Here is a 10,262-nt window from a genome sequence, read left to right as displayed (position 1 = left end):
TATATATATATATATATATATATGGGGATGGTCCTTACTTCAAACATTTTGAATTTCACATGTCATAACTAATCTATTTTGCAACTATATTATTAATGTCCTCGTTATTGCATATCCTATGTTATATATTTCATCATTTCTACATACTGACTATAACTTTTAATATACCAAAGCTTAAAGGAAAGTCTATTATATATCTCACATATAAGAGGAAAAACAACAGATAAATTTGTTCAGAATCCACTTCCTCGTACATTTATATTCAAAACATGTTCTCATTCTATTTCTGCATTGTAATACATTTATATGCATAGTAATACATTTATGTACAATTTTAAAACTATTTCTCATTCTAAATTTGTCTTCTGGTTGCATAGTGAACACTCCATCTTTCCTCAAATATTAAAAATGGATCAATTTCTCAAATAGGTTGTTAATTTCAGCATTACTACATAATCAGCAAGTTTATTTCCCCATTCTTCTAAGCTTGGACAGATGTTTGGTTTCCATTTTGCTGCATAGATGATTTTAGCCACTGTCACTATATATTTGAATATCTCTTCCAAAACCTTTAGTAATTTGTTGGGCAATATTCCTAATAGCATGTTCTTAGCATCCATAGGGAAAGTACTCCTAAATGTTGCCATTCTCTTTCTAGGGTGTTTTTTAACTGGGTTTTGGTAGAGCTCTAAAAAGGTTCAGAAACTGATCAAGGCATCTTCCCTGTAAGAAATAGTCAAAGTGTTTGGGACTTTTCATTTTACAAAAAACAAATATTAATTATTAGGGGTTCAAATAATTGTGCATAATGCAGAAACTGGGGAGGGGGAAAGGGAGAGAAAGAGAGATTTATTTCGCTTTCTCCAACAAGATAAAATGCAGAGGGCGCCAAATTAAAATCATGGGCAGTAGTTTCAGGATAGGAAAAAGAACTGTTTCACACAACACATAACTAGCTTGCAGAACTCATTGCTACAAGGTGCAGTGATGTAGCTTTGGTGGCTTTAACAAGGAATTGAGGAAATTCATGGAGGATAGGTCCATGGAACAGAAACCTCCATGTTGGGAAGCAGTATATTAATCGCTTTGGGGGGAAATAGGAGAGGCTTTTAACTCTGTGCTCCACTTGTGAGCCTTCTAGGTCACCTGGCTGGCCACCATGGGATATGAGACAGTGTCCTAGATGAACTATTGGTCTGATCAAAGAGGGTTCTTCTCAGGTCTATTTTTGGGCAGGAACGCACAGGAACGGAGTTCCAGCTGGCTCCCGAGTTGGCCACGCCCAGCAGGAACTCGCTAGCATAATAGGCCACACCCAACAGCAGAAACTCATTAGGATTGGCTACATTAGGGGTGTGTGGCCTAACATGCAAAGGAGTTCCTGCTACAAAAAAGCCCTGGGTTTTGACAACAAACAAGGTAAACAGGATAACAAGCAAAAGGTGGGTGTGGCTGGATAACCACACTTCTGGTAACATGGGGGTGCGGCCTAATGTGCTAATGAGCTGTGCTGTAGGGGGTGTGGCCCAATATGCTAATTAGTTCCTGCTGTTGGGTGTGGCCTATTATGCTAATGAGTTCCTGCTGGGCTTTTTCTACAAAAAGAGCCCTGGTTCTTCTTATGTTCTTATAGCATTTATCATATCTGGTGGTATTTGTGTGTGTGTGTGTGTAAAGTGCTGTCAGGATAAGTGAGAAGTGGAGGTAGTTTGCCCATTGCCTTCCTCTGCAGAGTCTTCCTTGGTGGCCTCCCTTCCAAGTACAGACCCTGTTTAGCTTCGAAGACCTGACAAGGTGCAGCTATACCATGCTGCCTTCCCTCCCTCTGATGGTACTTATAGCAGACTGTAAACTGTTTTGAGAACTGTGTGTGTGTGTGGGGGGAAGAGAGTAGGGTACAGTTGGGAGGTATCAGAAGCTGAATTCAGGGTAAACCATTGACTTTTTAATAACAGGCAAAAGTGTGATTATCACTGATGGTATGTGTGCAGAAGGTGGATTTATATATTGCAAAAGGGGAGAGGGTCTGTTGCTGAGCACTTTTTACAGGGACGTATAGGACTTTCCTCCACTGGCAGGAAAGAACAGAATAACCAACATCAGAAGTGAAAAGGCAGGCCAAGTATGCAGTAATGGCGAAATTAACAACCTATTTGGGAAATAGATCAATTTTGAAGTTTGAGGAGAGATGGAATGTTTATTATGCAAGGAGGTAAATTTAGAGTAAGAAATAATTCTACAATGTATATAAATGTATCACTATGCATATAAATGTATTATAATACAGAAACAGAATGAGAACAAGTTTTGAATATAAAAGTATGAGGAAGTGGATTTTGAACAAAAATATCTGTTATTTTTTATCTTATATGTGAGATATTTAATAGACTTCCCTTTAAGCTTTGGTATATAAAAAGTTATAGCTAGTATGTAGAAACAATGAAATATATAACACGGAATATGCAACAATGAGGAAATTAATAATATAGTTGCAAAATAGATTAGTTGTGAAATTTGAAATTCAAACTGTTTGAAGAGAGGACCATTGTAGCCTTTCGAAAATGTCTTCAAAACTATAATGAAGGGGATGTTGGGGAGAAATATTTACTTTTTCAGTTCTATATATCCTGGAATGTATAATAATCTTGATATAATTTGTCATATAATCCCTCTTTTCTTTTTTATCCCCTATTATATGAAAGGCGGGCTTTGCTCTTACTCCTCCAGTGTTCTCAAAACCAGTAGCAGGAGTGGATGGCAACCATTGACCCACACCAGAGCAAATAAAAGGGGTGCATGCTGGGCCATGGAGGGGGAAGCCCCCCCCCTCTATTCCCAGCCCTCGGTAACCCCAGGGCCTGTAAATCGTGCCTACACACCTTGCTCCCTTCACCTGTATAGCCCCACCCTTGGTTGTGTTGAAGGTGATGGCTTTTATTTGCTCCTTGGCAAATGTTCTGTATATGAATGTGAGGTAGCCAGGAATTCAACAGGTACAGCTTCCAGGCTAGACAACGCATGACTTCCAGAAAAACTTGACACATTCACACAGACTCTGTTCTTTTATAATATTCATGCTGGGTTCCTCCCGGCCCAAATTCCTCTGCAAACATAAAAGAGCCTTGCTGGATTAGACGTTCTGTCTCCTTCAGCATCCTGGGTCCATCAGCAGCTAACTTCTGGCCCTCCGGCAAGCCAAGTCCTCCTTAGTTGTTTGCCCACTGCAAACTCCAAGGTGCATCTAGTGATGGAAGGAGACCTCCACTCACAGGTGACTTCTGGAGACCCTGTAGGGTTTTCAAGGCAAGAGGTCTTCCGAGGTGGCTTGCCATTGCCTGCCTCTGGGTTTGGACCCTGGTATTCCTTGGAGGGATCCCATCCAGATACAGATGCTACCCTGCTCAGCTCAAACGCCAAGGTGCACTGCCCCTGACTATGGAGGCTCACTCTCTGCCCGGCAGACGTGTATGCGAGTTCAGCCTTCACAGATCTGTATGTTACCCCCCTCGCTCTTCCTCTCTCTGCCTGGACGTTGCCAGGGGGCCGCACTGCTGCAATCGACACTAGGGAGGGGCTGTGCCGCCGCCAGGATGAAGCCCGGAGGAGGAGGAGGAGGAGGAGGGGAGAGGCGGCGTCTGCGCTAATTACATAAGCAGAACGTAAATAATTCGCGGGAAAAAGAGTCCGAGAAAAATGGCGCCCCGCCGCATCTTCAGCATCTCGACTTTGTAACAGCCGCCGAGGGCGGAAAGAGGCACCTTTGGGAGGGGGCGGGGATGGGCCGCCGCCGGGGAGCGACTCTCTGACACCCCCCCCCCCCGCCGCCCGGGAAGTTGGTTGGGGCGGCCTGTGACTCTCTTTCCCGTTTTTTTTTTTTTTTTTTTTTTTGCACTTTCCCCCTCCTCGTCTTGCCAATGCAGCGAGACCCAGACTGATCCCGAGCGAGAGGGAGCAGGGGATACAGACCGACGGTAAGAGGGCAGCAGGGGTGCTACCACACCCCGGGTTTGTCAAGCCGACTTGCAAAATTGGGCGGCGGGGGGGGGAAGAGTGGGGCACTTGCATATCTTTGCTTTCAAACTGCTTGGAAAAGAAAGGAGGGGGGGGGAAGGAGGGCTACATTGGCAACTTTTAAAGCCAGGAAGCAAAATATTGTTGCTTTACAAATGCTTGAGAAAGAAAAGGGGGGAGCTCCGTTCGCAACTTTTCCGCTTGAAATAAAAAAAAGCAGGGGGTGGCTAAAAAGAGAGAGGGGTAAAACTTAGGGCTTCGGCTCTTGCCGGGGAGGGGGGGAGTTTTTGGACTGCATGTGGAGGAGTCCTTGGTTGGCATGCCGCAGCCCCGTGCGCGTTGACTCGGGAGCAAGTCGCATTGCCCTCAAGCCTGCTTCCGAGTAAACGTGTTTAGGATTGCTGCCACTTTCCCTGGAAACGTCACCTTAAAACTCCTGCGGACGCTTACTTAGGTGTAAGCGCTACTGAACCCGGTGCGGGGTTACTTCCGAGTAAGCGTGCATAAGGATCGGGCTGCGGGGGACCGGAGGTGGAACGAGAGAAGGGTGCCTTTCTGTTTCCAAAATGAAAGTAACGAGTTTTGTGCAGGAAAAAAAAAAAAACCCTCTGAGATTAGAATTTGCAAAGTTTGCAAAGAGAGGGAGAGAATATCGTGGGATGGAGAGAGAAGATTTTTGACACTTGTTGGTCTTCTTGCAGATCTGAGACCTCTCCTGCCACACCACTAATCATTCGGGCCGGCGGCAAGCCCTCCCCACCCTGAACTGCAGATTTAAAATATATACAGTTTTGTTTCTATGTGTCAGTTACTTTATAGCAACCGCATCCGATTCTCCTCTCCCGGCCGCGCTGGAGATGTTTGCCTGTTTCGGTTTGACTAGACAGTTCGGGTGTTGTTACGCCCCCCCCCCTGGCCTAAAATGGATTTTTTAAAAAAGTTTTGCATGGCTTTTTTGAATCAGCCAATCACAGCACGGTGGGTGACCGGCTCTTCGTCAATTACACGCGGGAGATTTTACATTTTGCAGGGAAGTAGAAAGTGAGAGAGAATTTTCATGCTGTACAGAGTGAAGGAGAGGTAGATTGTCAAGGAGGCAAAGTTGGAGAGGGTAAATTCTTGACATTTCTGGCTCCCTTCCTTGATAGGATGGAGGAGAAACCTGTCAAAGGCTACCATAGCTAAACAGAACCTCCATGTGTAGGGGCAGTATACCTCCATGTATCAAATGCTGGGGACAGAAAATAGGGAAGGCTGTAGCCTTCATCAAGTCCTTTTTGATATCTTCCCAGGAGGCATCTGGCTGGAAACAGGATGTTGGATTAGATAAATCCAGCAAGGGACTGCTTACATGTCCTAAAGCATCATCATTTTGGGTGGCAGAAGTTGTTCAAGATTTTCCCCATTATTCAGGGCCCACCCACTCATGATTCTGTTTGGGTCATCGTTTCAGGATGGCCCAACTTTCCAAAATGTGGACCTGCTAGGAGTAGCTGGGGATGAAATTTCAAAAATCCCTGTTAACAGTCTGGCTTCTCCCTTGTCTGAGCTATTGCCGTGTCATTTTCTGTTTCCCCATGCTGAGTTTTCTCCATACATTTATGCAATCATTAATGGCATTCTTGAGTCAACTACAGTTAAAGGGCAAATCAGGTCAAAATGGTGCAAGTGCAGAAATGAATCAGGGACTCAAAAAAAACAAAAAAACCCAAATAACTCACATTGACAAAATAGGAAAAGACAAAGAAAAAGGAAAGGGCATCTTGACACATCCTGAGTTCTAACCTCACCAACTGCAGACTTGTAATGTGGGGGCAGAGAAGTGTCTTTCTAATGGTGCAGGGAAACTTTGTCATGCTCAGGTCTCCTAGAGCAATTGTGTTAGGTTTGCATAATTGGGCCAAATGGATGCTCTGGTATGAGGACTTACCCTGTTTGGGTACCAGTTTGGAGTTTCTTCTTTGCATCCATGAAAAGACAAATGATGGGAGAAAAAGGAAGAAAGGGGAGGTTATGTCTGGCAGTTTCCCCCCTTTTTTCACCCACCTGTCCACCTTCTGCTTCCTCTCCATCATTAAGGATGAGTTTAGTTCCTTTAATGAATTGCTATGACTGGAGTGTGAGATTCAGTGTGGCTGCAGGCAATGTTCCCTCTAAGCTGTGAAGTCTTGTGAGCAAAAATTCAATTTCATGAGCTACTGGCATTAAAGTTGTGAGTGAGTGATTTGGTTACTGCATAAACTAGTTTGCTCTGGAGCCATCCCTCCTGAGCTAAGACAAAAATGTGTGAGCCGGAGGCTAAAAAACTTTGAGTTAGCTCACCTTAACTCAGCTTAGAGGGAACAGTGGCTGCAGGTAAGGATTTTGTTTAGTTTTCATTTTTTGAAGACTTTGGTACTTGTTGTAAGCAATCCTCCCTCTAAGCTGTGGAGTCTTGTGAGCAAAAATCCTACTTTGTGAGCTCCTGGCATGAAAGTTGTGAGCAAGCGATTTGGCTACTGCCTCAATTAGTTTGCTCTGGAGCCCTCCTTCCTGAGCAGAGACAAAAATGTGCGCGCCAGAGGCTAAAAAACTGTGAGCCAGCTCACACTAGCTTAGAGGGAACACTGGTTGTAAGGATGAGTGAGAGATTGTATATTTAGGATTACTCGTAGTGGATGGGGCAGAGGGGTGGAGTCGGGAGGTGGGGCCCGCATAAGATAGGCAATGGGAGAATAGTCCCCAGAGACATTAGCCCCATTAGCCCATTAGCCAGTTGCTCTGCCCCAAAGCTGAACAGACCCAGAGTGGGATGGGAGCATCCACACACATGTCTTCTATACACCCATGTGCAGGAGTGTGTGTGAAATGGTGTGCTCACCCTCATCAGCAACCTGTCATTCTAGTGCATATGGTGTAAAGTCAGAAGGATGGGGCTCCTTCACAGCTGATAACAAACAGAAAAGCCTACTGTGATTTTTTTACCTAGAAAATTCCTACTTGATTCAAAAATTCTTGGCAATTGTGCCAGATTCCTTGTTTTCACACACACAAACATTCTGGCAACAAACCTAGAGGTCAGAGAACTGGCTGGTTGTTTGCATCCACCTCCCTTGGTTGTTTTGCAGGCTTTTTGCTGGGACCTTTCAGATGTGCAGGGGAGGGACAGAGAGAGAAGTGACTGGTTCTGGCACCTGGGCGTTGAGGCCTGCAAGGGCTCTGAATGCATTGGAACCTGGTCGCTTGCCAAGGTTTCTGTGTCAAGACCTGAGTGGTGGTTGTTGTATTCCCCGTCCTCCAAGGCTGTAAACTGCTCAAAAAAGAGATGTTTTAAAAGATCCATAGGCACTGGGGTTCTGTCCTTCACGAGCATTCTTCCTGAACCAAAGAGCTTCTTATTATGTGTTTATTTGTATATTTATTTACCGCATTTTTATCCTGCCCTTCCTCCAAGGAGTTAAGGACAGGACACGTGGCACTTTTGCCTCCATTGTACCTTCACAACAACCTCAGCCTTCCTTCCTGAGCGAAGACAAAAATCTGTGAGCCCAAGGCTAAAAAATTGTGAGCTAGCTCACAATTTTTTAGCCTTGGGCTCACAGATTTTTGTCTGCGCTCAGGAAGGAAGGATCCAGTGGTCCCTCTAAGCTGAGTTGGTGTGAGCTAGCTCACAATTTTTTAGCCTTGGGCTCACAGATTTTTGTCTGCGCTCAGGAAGGAAGGATCCAGTGGTCCCTCTAAGCTGAGTTGGTGTGAGCTAGCTCACACCAACTCAGCTTAGAGGGAACACTGCTCGTGAGGAAGGTTAGGCTGAGAGAGAGTGACTATCTCCAAGTCACTCAGCAAGTTTTTTTAATGGGAGTGGGGATTCGAACGTGGGTTTCACAGATGTTAATCCAACACTGTAACCACTACACCACACTGGCTGGCTGTTTAACACATCTAGTTTGGCAGGAGGTACACTGAGGGTTATGCTACATGGACATGTGCAAGGAGTTTACAGTACCAGGTTGTGATTCTTGCAATAACCCTGTCAGGTAGGCAGAGAGTGGGTTGTCCAAGGCCAATTAGTGAATTCCTGGGAAAGATGAAATGTGTACCCAAGACTTTTGCATTCACAGCTTAGTCTCTATGCTACAAGTGCTCTCAAAGGACTGGAATGAAACCTAGAGTTTTAAAGTTAATCAAGGACAGGAAAAAAAATCTAGATAAGGAAAAAGCCCAGCCGCAAGAGTTTTTACTCTTTCTGGTTTGTTTACTATATAATAACGGGACTGAAAAGAAAATCGGATGAACTCCAGACCTTATTCTTGGAAAACCAAGGCAGTTCTCGTAGTTTGGAACCCGACACGGAAGGAGCGAGCCATCTTGGAACCCAGCCTGCCTCTCCTGTGTCTCTTTAACAAGCGGCAGGCTATGCGTGCCCGGATCCTGCAACTCAGTGGTACTGGCTCATGACAAAGTGGCAGGGCCCAAAACAGGAGCAGCCAGGAAAGAGAGGATTGGGGTGGGGGGAGTTCCAGCCTCCCAGACCTCTTGAGGGCTGAATAAGGGCAGTTGCTTTATCGGACCAGAAGCAGCAGCGCTTATTCTGTTGGAACACAGATGCCCTGTGGCTGGGCTGATGGCTGCAGCAGCAGTTGGACACATTGGTGCACCAGCAAAGCATGTGCAAGTCCAAGGGATGCAACCCAGGTTCCCTTCACTGAGTTACTTCTCAGGTCCTCAAATGTCCCTGGCCTTGTGCAGAACCCTTTCTCCATTCAGTGAAACCCAGAAAGCCCAGGCCTGAGAAGTCTTTCGTAAGGGCCAGCTGATTACTGGAACAGAGGGCGACAGCGACACCATTGAGAACACCAGCAGGAGCAGCTGCAACGGACAGGCCATAGCACAGTGGTAGTGCACCTGCCTTGTATTCTGCAGGTTCCAGGTTCAGTCCCCGGCATCTTTCGTTAAATGATTCATAGTGACAATAACTTTCTCTGCTGGAGAATCGCTACCAACAGAATAGACAGTTATACTGAACTAGTGAGAATTATGCTCTGATTCAGTCTAAGGCTGCTTTGCGTCCAACCGTCCGCCCCCCCCCCCAGTCCAAGCAGTTCCTGCTAGCCTTTGCTGATCCTGTGTTCCTTTGTTCAAGCTGCAAGCTACACCTCACTTAGCAAACCGTCCTAAGTTTTGGTGTGGCCAATACAAAGCTGATCTTGCGCCTTAGCACTGTTGCCGAGCATACCGGGGATTGCTATTCTGACATGCCTGTGTCGTTGCAAAGGCATCCAGATCGGCTCCTCTTGTTTTGTACAGTGCAAGAGGTGGCTAATTGCCTGGGGCAGACCCTGAGCCATTATTTTTTTCCCTCTTGGCCAAACTGATCTTGCAGGCTTTTGGACATTCTTTGTCAGAGAGAAGCACTCAAAGCAGATTAAAAGTAGATCTTGGTATCTGGTCCCTGCTGTTGGCTCACTGGCTGGATCCTCTGCTCTTTGGACCAGAAGGGGTCAGAGCAGGCTGCGGTTTTACAATGAAACTGAGGCAAATGTCATCCTGGCTGGCAGGCTGCTTTCTCAGTCCGCTCCGGGAATATTGTCATCGGATGGACAAAACAGAGAGCAGAGTATCTGACTTGGGTCATATTAAACTCCTTGCAGGATCAGACTCAGGATCCGGTTGGTAACCTGGAAGAGAGAGCGGTGGCTCAGTGGCAGAACACCTGGCCCGCATGCGGAGAGTGCCAGGAACAGTCCCAGGCTATACACACTGGGAAACACCATCTTCCACCTGTGACTAGGCAGAGACCCAAGAGTAGCTCCCTCCAGCTCAGTTCCCCATAGCTAACTGGATGTCCTCAGATCATCAGACACCCCCCCCTCCAACAGGTAGCCTACTACCCTGACCCTCCAAATGCGCTCCTCTAAGATAGTAATCTAAAAAAGGTAAAGGTAAAGGCTCCCTTGCTCGAAAGCCAGTCGAATCCGACTCTAGGGTTGCGGGGCTTATCTCCGTTTCAAAGCCGAAGAGCCAGCACTGTCCAAAGACGTTTCCGTGGTCATGTGGCCGGCATGACTAAACACCAAGGCGCACGGAACGCTGTTACCTTCCCACCGAAGTGGTACCTATTTATCTACTTGCAATTTCTTGCTTTCGAACTGCTGGGTTGGCAGGAGCTGGAACTAGATAACGGGAGCTCACTCTGTCTTGCGGCACCCGGGTCTCGAACTGCTGAACTACTGACCTTCCACAGCCTGCAGTTCGGCGTCTTAACCACTTGA

The sequence above is a fragment of the Gekko japonicus genome, unplaced genomic scaffold (genome assembly GCF_001447785.1).
Source record: "Gekko japonicus isolate JY-2015 unplaced genomic scaffold, Gekko_japonicus_V1.1 scaffold40, whole genome shotgun sequence".
Taxonomy (NCBI): domain Eukaryota; kingdom Metazoa; phylum Chordata; class Lepidosauria; order Squamata; family Gekkonidae; genus Gekko; species Gekko japonicus.
Note: the sequence above shows the minus strand (reverse complement) of the source record.